Below are 17,333 nucleotides of genomic sequence, written 5' to 3'. Positions count from 1 at the left end.
ATTTTTAGAATTTAAAATTTTATATGTCAACACTTTGCTATATTTGTTCAAGTATTTGCCTTTTTTTTTGTAATTAATATTAATTTCTTTGTCCGGATTTTTAGTTGATAATTAAAATCTCATCCCTTCCTAAATTTAAGGTAAATAAACAACTATTTAGGGCTCGTTTGGATGTGCGCTTTTAGAGAAAATATTTTTGGATTCCAAAATCACTTAAAAGTGCTTTCTGCAAGAAGCACCAATTATGTGATTCTTCCATGAAGCACTTTAAGTGTTTTTTCAGGATTCATTTGCATTTTTACTAAGAATTGGTTCTAAAAATATTTTCATCAAAAGCTTTTTCAGTCATTATAAAAACACATTCAAATAAACTCTTAAGCTCCTCCATTCTTTCATCCCTTATGCACATCCTACAACACCCCAAACTCATCAACCATACGCCAAATGCCCAGACTATCTCTCTCTCTCTCAACGTAGCAGCAACATCCCTAGACGATATATGCAGTCAACTTCCTTTCTTCTTTTTTATTTTTTATTTTCCTTTATTATTGAATATTAATCTTGATTATTCAATGTATGGGTGGCTACACTTTTATATTTCATGGGTACAACTTTATTTTACATGTTATTTCATTCACATATATATATTGGTACAATGTGTTTTGTGACTGCAATTTTGTTATACACATTGATATGGGTACAATGTTTTTTTTTTAAAGAAAATTAGGTAAATGGTTTTGATTGTTGCATTTTTATGTGCCCATGCATGCTTACATACCAATGTGGTACATTCTTTTCCATGAGCATATACCCAGAATTTTTCGCTCTCATATTTATTTTTATTTGGGTACAATGTTGTTTGGACCCGATTTTACATTATCGGCCCAAGTAATCTAGACCGTTGGTTGAGTAGAATTTCAAGCCATTGGATGACAAAGTGGTTAAGATGATTTTCAATTATTATTAAGGAATAATATTGTGGTTTTAACTTTTAATCATAATATTATCTCTTAATATATATAAGATTATCTAAGCCTAATATTAGTTATATCCAGCTGGTTGTTTGAAGATAAGTGATGAGGCAAATCATTTTTCCCAACCGTTGGATGGAAAGAGTTCAAGTTGACTTGGGATACGTAGAGTGGAACAGCTTGGAGTAGGAAATCAGCACAAGGTTATTACAGATGGGATTGCATTTGCATGCAGCGTGAGGCCATGGAGAGGCTTTTATTTGGAGATTAATTCCATGCAAATAAGAGTCCAATTTGAAGAAGTTAGCAATATGGGTGGTGTTTGATTAATGCCGTGCATGTCCCGGATGTGCTATTAAAGTGGAAGAGCATCAGGTTGCTGCAAATAAACACGTGGCCACAGTTATCCATCAGATTAGAGGTCTAATCTCACTTATGATAGACTCGATGGGGTTCAGCTTGAGGAGGCATCTGTAATATTTTCACTTGGCCGGTCAAAAGAGGATACGCCACGTGAGTATCATGCACGGGATGTGCAGGAGATAAGGATGGCATACCATGAATTATTGGAATTGTTTCCCAGAGACAGTATTGTGCATGCACGTGGTCAAGTATTTGATAATTATTAGCAAGGGGATTGGCTTATCAAGAATTAAAATGTGGAGGTGATATCACGTATTAGCACGGGGAGGAGGTGGCAGAGTTGCAATTGGAGTCCACAAAATTATCAACCACGTACTTGTCCCTATAAATACACACATTGTGCAACATTTCAAGGCCTCTCTCCAACTCAACACATAAATCTGCCCTGCATAAATTCTCGCTCTATGCAAAACCTCTCAACAACCTTGAGAACTCTATTCTTCTCCTCTTTCCCCGCCGACATATCTTCAGTTTGGATAAACAGCACTGTGAAGGCAACCGGTGACATCTTCAGTTTGGATAAACAACACTAGAGCCGTAGAATCAGCCGACCGCGGAGTACCTTCAGTTTGGATAAACAGCACTGCGACGAGGCCGACTGGTTATCTATCCAAGTCTCGGTCGAGAAGGATTTTCGAATCCTTATTGGCAGAGGTCATCTCATTAGCTTTCTCGGCGAAGTGAGGTGTTACAAGTTACTACATTCGGCACATTGAAAGCCGAATTTGATTTTGAACTTCGCAAAACTAGCAACCTTGTCTTCAGGCTCTAAAATCCGAAGGCCGAGACGTGTTCCTTCTTTGGCCGCAGTCGCAAGATTCAGAAGTCAGCAGTGTGCTCAACGCCACATCCACATATTTCACTCACCGGCCGAGCTCGGCCGTCAAGTTGGCACGCCCCGCACACAACTGAATGGCGTAGTTAGCTCATAGATTACTCGCCCTGCGTGCCACGTAGGCTTGGTAGTTTTTAGGATCAACAAATGTTAAATGTTAATTATAATTTTCTTGTAAATTCAGTATATGAACCCATTGTTATTGTGTGTTTCGGGTAGGTAAATTTTTTTATGTTCATTGGTACTTTTTTTGTCAAGTTCATGGATACATTGTTTTTGTATGTACCCATAATAAATTTAATGGGGTACATAAATTTTGCAGAAGTATGTGGAAGATTTTCATAATCCATGAGATTGTAAATCCATAATCCCATAAATTTTGGGATTTTTACAATTTCAAACTTTTTTTAGATTTGATGATTGACTGAATTTCATAGTTATTAGAATTTTGAATTCCATTAATTCTTGGATTGAAATCATTTCTTTTGTCAAACAATAGATTTTGTTTGATTAGCCACCGAAGGAGTTTGAACCCACGCCGCTATGCAATGGCTCAACACATTTCCACCATTTTGATTTACATTAATTCTTAGATTTAAATCCCTTGAATGCAGTTAATTAGAGCAATTTTGAAATGAAACAAACAAGTGTTTTAAATGCTACACTTTAATCAACAATTTTGAATTTTAAAAATAAAAAAATGAAATGGAAATGTAATAAATACTAAAATGCTTAAGTGTACAAAGTCGAAGGACTTTGACAAAAAAAATAAAATAAATAAAAAACAATAAGGTTTCAATCTAACAATTCAGGTGGCCAGGGACCGCAACAAAGTGATCCTTTAATAAATATAAAAAAGTTGTATGGTAGGATCGTAGGTGGTAAAGAGTCCATAGAGAATCTCAATTCTTGTCCAATTATATACACTAGGTGGATGAATATTTGACAAAGAAAAAATAGGTGGATGAAGAAATTGGTATTGGAGTCTTTGTTTTCAATTTATGCATGGAATGATGATGTATTGAGTTGTTGGATGAAAGCGCAATTAATTCATAATATATTGGCAATGGCGTGTATTTGAATTTGGTCAATTTATATTAAAAATTTTTATCATACCATATATTTGTATCATCTTTTTAATAGAGGTTAGACCTATATGTGTTGGTGAGTCAGTACAAGTATATGGTCAGTATAATTCTTATACTAATATTTATTTTTCACCCGATGTTCCGGATACACTAAAGAAGAGCTGTGTCGCAATTTTGAGTGGCATCTGGTTTCAAAAATATCACGGCCGGCCCTATGTGTGAGGCCCAGAGAGTGGGAGAGGGATCATGGTGGAGAGCTGGATTTAGGATTTGGATCCTATTATGATCCTCTTTGCCTAGGATCTTCACATTTTATCCATTTTGAGATCCTCATATACTATTCGTTTTATCTATTGTGAGGTCATAAATTATTTTGAATTTTTTATTTAAAATTAAATACAAATAGTACCTAACAAAACTAATCGTAAGATTTACGACGAATGAATAAAGAGTAATGCTATTCATACCATGTTTTTATACCACATTTCTATACCACCTTAGGTGGCATCTGATGTGGATAGTCACATCATTTGAAAAATTTGCAAAACCCAAGGAAATGAAGGAGAAAGACTTCTCGTATACCACAATCATCATTTAGCTAACTAGTTTTTCTTAATTATTAGTTTATTAAATAATAAACTAAATTTAAAAATTTGTTTAATTCAAATGATGTTGCTGTTCATATCAAATGACAGCTAAGCTAGTATGAAAATGTCGTACAAAAATATAGAATAAATAACATTACTCATAAATAAAATCTAAAGATTCCTAAGACTCATCCCTGCATTTATGGGGTGGCCACGTTGCATGGGAACGCAAAAGTAGAGAAAAAGAAAAAGAAAGGGAACCAACAGCTGTAATTTGGTTTGACGAGATGAGAATTTGGCGCGTGGTTTTGGCTTTTTTCATATTTTCGATTTTTAATGCCGTTGGTTGACCCAACACTACGCAATTGGTTCTATCCTCACTCAATTTTTAATGCTGCTTTCAGTTTATATATTAAAAGGTATATTATTAATTTATTACATTGGTGCCGTTGCTTTATGCTTTTATGTAAAAAGAATGGATGAATAAATTTGGTATTTGAGACCGATGAAATTGTGTCATTATATAGCATTAAGTGAAAAATATAAGGTGGTAAAGAGTTATGGAGTGTTTTATTTTTGAGAGAGTTCTCTTAGCATATTGGTATTTGATCCTGTTGGAGACCGATGAAATTGCAAATTGGTTTAAAAAGTTCAACTTTCAATCATACATGTTCATTGTGTTGTTTAATATTATTCTAGCTTCTTCTCTTTATTAATATATTTATTTAATTTATAGAATGATGTATGACTTGTTGAATGAGAACGCAATTAATTCATAATGTATTGGCGATGGTCTGTATTTTAATCTGATCGATTTATATTAGTGTTTCACGAACCAATAAAATTACAAATGGATTAGAAAAAAACAACACAACGTTAAGAACCAAGCCGGCATTAGTGACATTGTGAAGTCTTTGTTTTTATTTTATGCATGAAATGGTGTATGAGTAGTTGATTGAAAACGCAATTAATTCATAATATATTGGAACACAGGATATTTTTGCAACAAGTTGCACATTGATGATTTTCCCTTCATTGATGATTCTCATAAAAAAATGCCGTGTGCTTCACTTCTGCTTAGATTTGCAGGATATTTTTGCAACAAGGAACACATGCGCAGCTCTCATGCTGGTTTTTGCAATTGCAATCGAGTGGTTTGCAAGGTGTGGTTCAGGCACTTTGGCTTTTTTTTAAGGATAATTTTACCTGCAGTATATATTTCCCTTTAATGATATTGGAGGTATGAATTCTTTTGGCTTAAATGTCAAAATGGTCCATGTATTATAGGTATATGGCCAATTTAGTTCCTGTGTTTTTTATTTTGCTAATTTAGTCTTCGTGTTTGTCTTTTTTAGCCAAGTAAGGATATTTCATTCAATCTCTTTTAAAAAATTCATAAGAAAAATTATATGAGAATATAATTACCATTTCTCTTTACATAAAAATGCAAAGAAATAACACATATAAGAGATAAAATTTTCAATATGAAAAATGATTAAGGTTGTGACTTAAAAAAGAGAGGGGGTAATATTAGAGAAGAGATCGGCAAGTTGGGAGGAGAATAATATTTCTTTTAGTTTTTAATTTTATTTCATTTTTAAATATTTTAAGAAAGTGTTATTGGCACTCCAAAAATCTCATTCTACACTCCTCACAAGAGTATTTTTCTTTCTAAATATAGAAAGTTTAAAGTGTAGAATGAGGAATTTGGAGTGCCAATAACAATTCCCATATTTTAAATCAAATAAATAATTTTATAAATAAGTTTATAATAATGTACAATTTTTTTTACATAAATTAGCTGGAAATGTCCTTAATTGGCCAATGAAGATAAACACAATGACCAAATTGACCAAATTGAAAACACATAGACTAAATTGACCCAATAACTAAAACACATGGATCATTTTAACATTTAAGCCAATTTTTTTCTTATTCATACATTCATTTGATCTTAATTGTCGCTTTTCTGGAACATGAGGCTGAAAACAAACCTTGTATTATCTGATTTCTCTCGTTTTGGTGCACTCGATTATTATTTCAGTCTCACATCGTTACTTCTTCTCCGGATTTTACACTGAACATGGATTTGAAAGCTGGTCTGATTGGATACATGAAAGTCAGGTCTCATTGGATTCAAAAGCGTTGTATATGCATATAATACTGAAATATAACTACTGTTGGATTTGTTTTTTTTTTTCTTGACACAGAATTGGTTGCTGGATGGCGATCCAGTTGTGGGATAAAAGGCATGCTCGGGTGTCGCGAACTGCATGTAATAGAATTCTAAATAAAGTTATGGGATTTTTCAACTTTAATAATTCAAGAAGATTAAAATTTAATAAAAATCTGATGTTAGATTGGATATTGATTTTAGTCCTTTAATGTGTACTTAATTCAAAGAACTTAGCGAAGAAGTCTTTGGTGTATTTAACACAATACGTGGAAATGAAGGAAAGCTTATTTATTGATATCCCCGATAAGCTACAAATATGTACATATACATGAGTCAAAATAAACAAACAAGATGGAGCCTTCACAAAGGTTGCTTAGGAGAAGTCTCAGCAGTCGGTAGAGCCCCAGAAAGAGAAGGCATCGGAGGGGGATCATTCGGAGCCTCAGTACTGGACAGAACCCTAGAATGAGGAGGCATCAGAGGTTGATCATTTGGAACTTCATTACGCGGTACAGCCCCAGAAGACGAAGGCAATAAATGCCTTTGGAACAAACCCACAAATCTCTGATGATCAAGTAAAACCTGACCATCAGTTTCCTTCATCTGGTCAAGCTTCCTCTTCATGTTTGTAGCATAGTCATGTGCGAGCCGGTGCAACTGTTTATTCTCATGCTTGAGCCCTCTAATCTCCTGTTTGAGACTCATCACTTCGGCCGCCAATGATTCAACTTGGCGGGTTCGAGCAAATAGGCGTTGGGCCATATTAGACACAGAACCTGCACACTGAACACTGAGAGTCAGCGAATCCTTAACAGCTAACTCATCAGACCGTTTGGAAAGTAGTCTGTTATCATTCTTCATCACGGAATCCCCAACGGTAAGAGGACCAGTAGGGGAGACGAAGGATGAGCGCCATATGTTGTCTGGAGAAGGCGGGGCTACCTCTTCAACAAGGTTCAAGTCAAAACGACGGTCGGAGGGGCCAGACATTTTCAAAGGTGTTGAAGAAAGAAGAGGTCGGACAAATCAAGATCTTAGAAGTGCAAGAATGGAGCTTCTACTGGTGGAGATTCAAGTGTGCTTTGGAACTTAATGCCAGCCCCTATAAAAAGCTGCACTCGACGGAACTTCAGACATCGAAGAGGCGCCTGCTCAGAAATCGAAGAGGCGTTTGCTTTCTCAAAAGCTGGGCTGCTTAGAGACCACGAGGGTTGATCTCATAAATTGAAGAGGTGTTTGCTTTCTCAAAAGTTGGGCTGCTCAAAGACCACGAAAGCCGATCTCAGAAATCGAAGAGGCGCTCACTGTCTCAAAAGCTGGGCTCCTCAGAGACCACGAGGGCCGATCTCAGAAATCGAAGAGGCACCTACTTTTCCAGCCTTGTCAGCATCTGTCACACGCACACTCAGCTTTGCGGAAATTATGGGTATTCTGTCGAAGCCTTCTGGGGAAGTAGAAAACACATGAATCTTACTGTCCAATCACCAACTTCTCACACGCAACAATTGCTCATGGGTACCACAAATAACTTTGCCAAAGTTGAGCACGTGAAGCTTGCAGCTCCCACTACATCGCTCTGACCAAGAAGGGTAAAAGAATAGCAAAGAAACAGCACTAACAAAGTTTAGACCCATAAATTTTGAAGGTCTAGCTACCATATTATTACCCACAAGGGTAAAGGAACAGTACCACTGCTGGATAATTGGAAAGTCCATGTGTGGCAACCTCTGTGCCGCGTGGCAAGGTAGACTAGCAAACATGCCCAACCTTTACTCATATTCGAGAAAACACTCCCAATAAGATTGCTTGCTCCAAAATCGAAGAGGCACCGTCCTCCGAATCTCGAGAGCCAGACTCCCAACATGACTACTTTCTCAAAAATCGAAGAGAGAGTAAAGGAACAGTACCATTGCTGGATAATTGGAAAGTCCCTGTGTGTCAACCTCTGTGCTTCGTGGCAAGGTAGACTAGCAAACATGCCCAACCTTTACTCATATTCGAGAAAACATTCCCAACAAGATTGCTTGCTCCAAAATCGAAGAGGCACCGCCCTCCGAATCTCGAGAGCCAGACTCCCAACATGATTACTTTCTCAAAAATCGAAGAGACACTGCTCCCCGAATCTCGAGAGCCAGACCCCCAGCATGATTGCTTTCTCAAAAATCGAAGAGGCATCGTTCTCCGAATCAATCGAAGAGGCGCTCGCTTTCTCAAAAGCTGGGCTGCTCAGAGACCACGAGGGCCGATCTCAGAAATCGAAGAGGCACCTACTTTTCTAGCCTTGTCAGCACCTGTCACACGCACACTCAGCTTTACGGAAATTATGGGCATTCTGTCGAAGACTTCTGGTAAAGTAGAAAGCACATGAATCTTACTGTTCAATCACCCACTTCCTACACGCAACAATAGCTCATGGGTACCACAGATAACTTTGCCAAAGTCTCTGCCAAAGTTGAGCACGTGAAGCTTGCAACTCCCACTACATCGCTCTGACCAAGAAAGGTAAAAGAATAACAAAGAATAGCACTAACAAAGTTTAGACACATAAATTTTGAAGGTCTAGCTACCATATTATTACCCACAAGGGTAAAGGAACAGTACCACTGCTGGATAATTGGAAAGTCCCTGTGTGTCAACCTCCGTGCTTCGTGGCAAGGTAGACTAGCAAACATGCCCAACCTTTACTCACATCCGAGAAAACACTCCCAACAAGATTGCTTACTCCAAAATCGAAGAGGCACCGCCCTCCGAATCTCAAGAGCCAGACTCCCAACATGATTACTGAAGGAATTATTTTGAAAAACATGTTCATTTGAGCAACATCATATAGCATGCAATTAACAATTAAATGCGGAATCATGCTTGCATGCACTCAAAAACAAAACATTACCATGAAATTCAAAGCCTAGTAGATTGGTGAACCAATAATCAACTCAAAAACAAAGTGAGTTGAAATTATTACCTTTGTAGATTCCTCTTTGCATAAGCAAAGGCTAATCACCCAAAGAGATAGGGCCTTCATTCCTTGCTTCTTAGATCCATGGATTTGGATGAAAGAATAGGTTCTCCTAGTTCCCAAAATTGAGAACCTCTAAGTCTCTTCACCAAGGTTTGATTGTAGAAGAAATGAGTGACCTTGGAGTAGTAGGATTGCTAGATGTACCCTCCAAGGTGTTGGCCTCTTTAGAGAGAAAATGGAGAGACAATTCTCACCAATCTTCCCCCAAAAATAAACCCTTAATCACTTAATGAATATTTGGCTATAAAGTCCTTTTTATAGTCCCTTCAAATAAGTGACCTAAAGAACCAAAACCCTAATTCATCATACATGGCCGGCCTACCTTGGGATTTTTGGGCTTTTGGGCCTTTGTGAATCTTTATTCATTAAGTTGTCATACAACTTAAGTCAATGAGCTTGACGTTCGAAGCCCATTGGGCCTTAAGGTCCAAAACTATCCCGAGGTCTTTAACGAACTTATTCGTTTGATTAATTAACATATTAATTAATCATTGCCATAAATAAATGATTAAACCATTTAATCATTCTTACTCATTTCAGTTTAATCTTCAATCTCCACCTTTTATGGTGTGCGATCCATTAGGTTCCTTTTAGCGAGGTAGTGGGCGATTAAAACCATTTTACATCGATTGTGAATTGAAACTATTTTCAATTCTCCCTTTAGTGATTACACACGTTTAGGGCTTCCACAAACCATGAGTGACACCTAGCAGCATATCATGGTTACCCAAGCTAATCAGAAGAGGATAGAGAACCTATTCAGTTTAGGATTACAAATGCAATACGGTCCTTCTCTAATCTAATACTCTTGACCACATTGTTTGGTATGATAGTTTATTTATTCATGTCTACTATCCAATGTGATTCGTGTGCTTATATGATTTCCTTGAATGTGATTTGGAACGCATTCCCTAATCTCATTCATACTCTGGCCAGAGATTCCAAATCATATCATAGAGTATTCTCCCTCAACTGTTTGAAGGTTAGAGATCCCTTGTTGCGCATTCACTTGTCTCCATAGCTAAGTGGCTTAACCCCAACGATGCCATGGACACCCCGAGGGGGTGACTTTGACATAATCAAAGATCAAGGACTTAACCACAAGACAACTGTGATGCCTCAGGTCAAAGGACTACTTTGCATTATCCCAACTATGAGTTCTCATGTGACATGGAATATAAGAACTCTTCGTTGATCACGTTCAGTGTACTCATTCTCTATTGAGCACCTACGTACTTGTCTTGATGTCACACACACCAATGACTCGAGACTAATCACTCTCCCTGAGAGAAGACATAGTACGTACCGATCTTTACGGACTGTCAATGCCCAATTGACAATCCTATGATCAGGAACATTTAGGATGTGTCTACGAAAGAATGGTCTCATGAATCTAACTTCATTAGATTACATTCTCCCAATCACATATTCCTTGGACGTTATCGTTTAAGCATATAACATTTATATGAGACGGCTCAAACAATAATCTTTGCCTTTTATATGTAAAACTAGATTAGTTTAACATGTGAAATGTCCGTAAAGTATCATCATATGATTGGCTTTAGGGCACATTTCCAACAATTACTTTCTCAAAAATCGAAGAGACACTGCTCCCCGAATCTCGAGAGCCAGACCCCTAGCATGATTGCTTTCTCAAAAATCGAAGAAGCATCGTTCTCCGAATCTCAAGAGACAGATACCACATACCACTTTTTCAAAGTGCTCTGACAGAGTTAAAACATGTGAAGCTGGCAGCTCCCACTACCGTGCTATGACCAAGCAGGGTAAAGGAATAGCATTACTACTTGTTGTTAGGGAGACTCCTATATATGTCGACCTCCATCCCCAACGGACAGGCAGACCTGCAAAAATGCTCAACCCTTCCTCATATCTGAAAGGGCACTCCCAACGAAGCCTTTCGAAATATTCAGCTTTCTTTCCCCCCGATAATATCTCTGCAAACAAGCTATACTAGAGCAAGAATATCTCATATCATCAGGGTTAAAAGCAAGAGTATCCCATATCATGCTTTTTCCCTGTCTTTTCCTTTGGCCTTGTTTTTACCTGCAAGACAAGGAGAAAGAGAGCAATCAGTCAGCACTTGAAATCAAGCTCCCAGCCAGGAACTGACTGCCTGGAACCCCTTACCTGATTACTTACCTGGCATTGCTCTCGAGTACTCATCTTCAACATCTTATGTTTCCAGGGAAGATACTGCATCTGCTTGAGGAACAGATAGGGCAAGTGCGAAGGATACAAGGAAGCATGTGGAGACAAGCGTAACAACACACGTGCCGATACATCCATTACTCTGTCAAAAGCAAAAGTATCTCATATCAGCAAGGTCGAACGTACTTTAGATTTGATGGACTTGTTTTGACCCTCAAATTCTTCAGTCGGCCTTATACTCTGGAGGAAACCAGAAAACCCTCCAGCTCAGTTCAAGAATAAGCCTGTGGAAAGTTACTTCTTCAAAAGCAAAAGTATCTCATATCATCTCTTCTCATTTTTCTTCTCTTTATCCTTCATGCTGCTGCAAGATGGGGAGAAGGTGAACAATCAGCCGGAGCTCTGATTGCTTACCTTGTCTGTCACCTCTTTCAGCAGATCCGCTAGCTCGGCGACTTGGGGGACTCCTACTACATGGTTTGTATCGCGCTTGACCAAGCCTGAAACTACAAGTAAGCTTCAAGTGAAATTGATACATTACCTTGTGCATCTCCACCAGTTAAAGATACCACCCCTGGATGGAGGAAGAGTACTTCCAGAGAAGCTGCCACATCTACCTATGAGACAGATAAGGCAAGTCAAGATGATACCACACTCCGATACTTAGAAGTTTCGTGATTACGAGATCATTCTCCCACAATATTTCCTAATGTCACTTGTACTCTAATGTCATTTGTACTAAACCATTCACTTGTACTCACTAAAGGAGAGCTTGAATCTATGTACTTGTGTAAACCCTTCACAATTAATGAGAACTCTTCTATTCCGTGGACGTAGCCAATCTGGGTGAACCACGTACATCTTGTGTTTGCTTTCCTATCTCTATCCATTTATATACTTATCCACACTAATGACCGGAGCAATCTAGCGAAGATCACAAAAAGTGACCGTTTTCGCTACCTAGGATCTATCTTGCAAGAGAACGGAGAATTAGATGGAGATCTCAACCATAGAATACGAGCTGGATGGATGAAGTGTAAGAGTGCATCCGGCGTGTTGTGTGACCGTCGTAGGCCACTGAAGCTCAAGGGAAAATTTTATAGGACGGCAATAAGGCCAGCGATGTTGTATGGCACAGAATGTTGGGGCGGTGAAACATCAACACGTACACAAAATGGGTGTAGCGGAGATGAGGATGCTTCGTGGGATGTGTGGGCACACGAGAAATGATAAGATTGAGAATGAGGATATCCGAGGTAAAGTAGGAGTAGCCGAAATTGAAGGAAAGATGAGAGAAAATCGGTTCCGGTGATTGGACATGTGCAAAGAAGGCCGACTGACGCTCCGGTTCGAAGATGTGACTACGGGACAGAGGTTCAGGGCCGAAAGGGTAGAGGAAGACCTAGGAAAACTTTGGAATAGACTCTAAGAAAAGGCTTAGAGTACTTGGATCTAACGGAGGACATGACACAAAACCGAGCGCAATGGCGTTCTAGGATTCATATAGCCGACCCCACTTAGTGGGAAAAGGCTTTGTTGTTGTTGTTGTTGTTGTTGTTGTTGTAATGTGTACTTAATTCAAATTTATATTATATCTTTGTTTTAATATTTAATAGATATCTTATTTAATGTCATTACATTAAATTTTAAATTTATTATTATACACATTTTAATTCATTAATTTTATTTAACTTCCTCTAATTAGTGTACCTAAACGTCTGTATCATAATATATTTTACTAATTTAGTGTACCAAAATATCCGTACCTAAATATATTGTAGTTAATTAGTCGCACATAAGAAAATATGCAAAAATATAAGTGTACCGAAAATTCCGTACCTAACTACATGATACTAAACTAGTGTACCGAAATGTCGATACCTAAATATATTATATTAAACTAGTGTACCTAAATGTCCGTACCTAAACATATTATACTAACTCAGTGTACCGAAATATTATTACCTAAATATATTATAATGAATTAGTGACACATAAGAAAATATGCAAAAACATAAGTGTACCGAAAAATCTCTACGAAAATATTTTCTTATATAAGATACTCACCATAATGAGAATTAAAATTTATAATAATTTCTTAAAATTTAATGGTCAAATCGGACAAATGGTCCATGTGGTCCTAAAGTATTCGGAACATAGCTCATGTGGTAAAAAAAATCGGATTTAAACCCATGTGGTATAGTCCGTTAGCAAATTTAGTCCAAAAATATTAGTTCCGTTAAGTGTCCATTAAATACATGGATAGAATTGTATTTTCACAAAACCTTCTTCCTCATGCTTTCTCTGGAATGTGTATTTTCACAAAGGAGGAGATCCTCCTCCTTTTCTCCCATTCACTTCCATCTTCTTCCTATTTGTATGGTCACGGTTAAGTCACGTCTTTTTATCTTATTATCTCTATAAAAAAATAAATATAAGATGTTTACGTGGCTTAATCGTGGTCAAACAAACAAGAGGATGATAAAAGTGGATGAGGGAAAAAAGGAGGAGAGAATCCTCATCCTTTCACAAAACCATGTCTGAGATCAACCTCATCACTTATCTCGATGCCATCCCACTCAGAGCCCTGAATACAACAAATGCAGCCATTTCTTTTTCTAAGTCTTACCCACTTCAACTTTCCCGCTCTCTTAACCATATATGATATATTATCTCTCTCTCTCTCTCCCTCTCTCGTTTTTTCTATCTCTAGTTGACATCCCTCTGTTTATCTTTTCAGGATGCATTAAATTTGCATCATAGTTTGTTTATCTCATTTTTTTCCAGAAAGAAAAAAAATGAATACCAGAGTACGCACTAATCTTCAGACCATGAAAGCTGCTGCTGCTATGAACCATGATATTAATAAAGTAAGTTGCTTTTCTTTTTCCATTTTTGGGTTGTAATTCTTCTTCTTTCTTTAAAGCTGAGAGGTCGTATCATTGACAAATTTCGAGGCCAGTGTGTTTGTTTCTCGAGAAAAAAGTAAAAAGAAAATTCTGGGTTCTCTTCTTGTTGGGTTGTTACCATTCCATGGGAATACCTGATCGTTCACTACTAAGATCAAATAGACAAATTAGGTACTCGGGGGTTTTGTCTGGCGAGTTTGATATGCCCAGTAACGATAGCAAGATGTGTTGCGATTGCAATACAAACACCACCAGTATTGGTCCTAGGTATCCCTGCCAAAGTTGTAGCAGATGGATTTGTGGAAAGTGTATTCAGGGCTCTGAGTGGGATGGCATCGAGATCAGTGATGAGGTTGATCTCAGACATGGTTTTGTGAAAATACACATTCCAGACAAGGCATGAGGAAGAAGGTTTTGTGAAAATACAATTCTATCCATCGAGATCAGTGATGAGGTTGATCTCAGACATGGTTTTGTGAAAATACACATTCCAGACAAGGCAAGAGGAAGAAGGTTTTGTGAAAATACAATTCTATCCATGTATTTAACGGAACTAATACTTTTGGACTAAATTTTTTAACAGACTATGCCACATGGGTTTAAATCCGAGTTTTTTATTTTTTAACGGACTATATGTCACAGCCCGTCCCGGAATTTTAATTCCGATGACATGAAAAGACGAAAATGCCCTTAAACGGGACTAAGGGGTGAAAATTTAACAATTTGGATTGAGTTGGACACGTGGGATCCCCACACCTCAAAACCCTCCCCATAACCCGTAACATTGTCTCTCTCTCTCTCCTCCCTCACGAAACTCTCAGTTCTCTCTCCCTCTCCTTCGAACTCACACGGACCGCCACAAAACCACCCAAAATCTATACCAACGACGAATCTAAGACCACCATTGGAACCCTGAAGACCACACGAACACAATGGTACCCATTTCAGGTAAGTTCTACTTCGGGAAAACCCTAGTTTTTAAGGTCCCGTGTTTATGTATTGTTCATGATCTTTTAAATGGTTACGATTTAGGCTAAAACAAGATCACAGCGAGCTTAGTGAGGTCCCAAGGAAGCTCGGAGTGCTTCGTTGGAAGTTTTTGGACGAAAGAACACGGAGATCGACAAGTTCAAAGTTTGGCCGGAGCTTTCGAGGCATTTTCCGGCGAATCTTCTGTGAGTTAGGAGTCGAGGTAGGTATCAATCTCTTCTTCTCGTCAAGTACTACAACTTTCCTTTTTGTTTCACTCAATTTCGTTGAGTATTGAAGAAGTTATACTCATTTGAAAAATACCCAGTTTCCGGCGACCTCCGAGGCTTTCGAGGCAGTTTCCGGCCAAACCACGGCGAACTAGGTGTTGTGCAAGGCGGCGATCGTCATGACGCCTTGGCGTATTGTGCTAGGGAGTTGTAGGGCGAACTCCAGGTGAGTGGGCAGTTTTGTTTTCCGTATATATATATACTTGACGTTTTTCCAGAAATTGAAATTTAATGAAAGTATGCTTTAAATGCAATGTATAAAATTATATGAAAAGTATATTGAAATGTGAATTGAGATGCCATGCATAAAAGTATATGCAAAGTATATAGAAATGTGAATCGAATTGCCATGCATGAAATGATATGAAAAGTATGAATTGAGATATGATGCATATGAATGAATGGTGCGGCGGACGCACAGGTGAGTATCAGGTGAGTATTTAAATACTGTTATGATGATGTTGATATATATTGAGCTCAAATCCTGCACCATGGTTTAGTGCTTATAGTATTCACCGCATCGCACGCTCGCCTTGGATCCAAGTAGATGCTGGTCGCACAGTCCACGCGGAGTGGGTGCGACGGGCCAGTCGTAGAGTGTTAGTGAGATTTCGACTGGTGGGTGACCTTAGATTATGTGCACAGATGATTGATGAGAAAGCACTAGAGCGTAACTTGTGTGCAAAAGGCCGGACAGGTCACAGAGGTGACTCCGGTAGAGTGAGAGTGATAGAATTTGAGCTCTAGGTTCAACCGTACAGGGCTATTAGAGGGCCTCCGGTTAATTACTTTCTTGCACCTGATATGATTATTGTTGATGCATCCATACTTAACTGTTGAATTAGACCTGGCATGGCATGATTGATAAAGAAAAATGTTGAGATAGTAAAAATGAAGTTTGAGAATATATATGTATATTTATATTTTACATTTCTGGGAAAGTATACAGGTTTTACGGAAAGGGGTTACAACGTTTTGAGAAATGTTTGGATTTGGAAAAGAATTGTTTTACTGACCCACTCAATTTTGGTTTTGCGCCCCTCCAGGTTCAGGAATCACAAAGGTATGGTGACTACGAGAAATTCGATGGTGTTCTGACAGATTGGACAAAATTAAGACTCACCTTCGGGTGTATCAATTATAAATTGTATCTTAAAGCTTCTGTACTGTGCAAATGGTTACGTCACTCTCACGTGACGGCCAGCATGCCCTCCTTCGGAACGGGGTGTGTCACTATACCACATGAGTTTAAATCCGAGTTTTTTTACCACATGGGTTATGTTCCGAATACCTTAGGATCACAGGGACCATTTATCCGATTTGACCAAATTTAATTTATAAACACCATAAAATTATATATAAAAAAAAAAAGAGACATTGAATACATATGCTGTCATTTAATAGAGTATAGGGACTAAAATCAATTTTTAATTTTATATAAGACATTTTTCTAAACTTTATCTTATTTAAGGATTAAAATCTAGTTTTCTATAAAGTTTTTGTGGAGTGGATGAGTGTATGTTGAAGATTTTGACAATTATGGAATGTGCCCCTCTGTGACTTTTATGAATGTCTACAGATGAGAACGTTGAAATTGAAAAAAGGATGACGTCTGGATATTATCAAAACTCGATGGGGGCTGTGTATACATATATAGAAATGGAATGGATAGTCTTCAAAGGATTCTATTCCTCTTATCGACGACGCGGTAGACATTTTGAATAATTGAAGACGTGTTTTCTATTTAGGCCAAATTGGATTGTTTATCTCGGTGGTCATAAGAGACTTGCATGATGACCTTCGTGGTGAAAAAACTAGGAATTAAACCCTTGTGGTCTAGAATGTTAGCAAATTTAATCCAAAAGTAGGATTTATGTTAAATGACTGCTAATTGTTA

The 17,333-nt window shown here is 37.9% G+C and overlaps 1 long non-coding RNA gene across 2 annotated transcripts; it reads left to right on the top strand.

The window, feature by feature from the left end:
* Nucleotides 1-15,108: 15,108 nt before the first annotated feature.
* LOC126628397 (uncharacterized) lies at nucleotides 15,109-16,672 on the top strand. Of its 2 annotated transcripts, XR_007625408.1 has the most exons (4): nucleotides 15,109-15,125; nucleotides 15,210-15,369; nucleotides 15,475-15,602; nucleotides 16,483-16,672. It is a non-coding gene; the product is annotated as an uncharacterized LOC126628397 (long non-coding RNA). The 2 variants fall into 2 exon arrangements; XR_007625407.1 differs by lacking the exon at nucleotides 15,109-15,125 and having other exon boundaries at nucleotides 15,184-15,369.
* Nucleotides 16,673-17,333: the final 661 nt, after the last annotated feature.

The sequence above is a fragment of the Malus sylvestris genome, chromosome 7, assembly GCF_916048215.2.
Source record: "Malus sylvestris chromosome 7, drMalSylv7.2, whole genome shotgun sequence".
NCBI lineage: Eukaryota > Viridiplantae > Streptophyta > Magnoliopsida > Rosales > Rosaceae > Malus > Malus sylvestris.
This window is presented reverse-complemented; position numbering and strand designations above follow the sequence as displayed.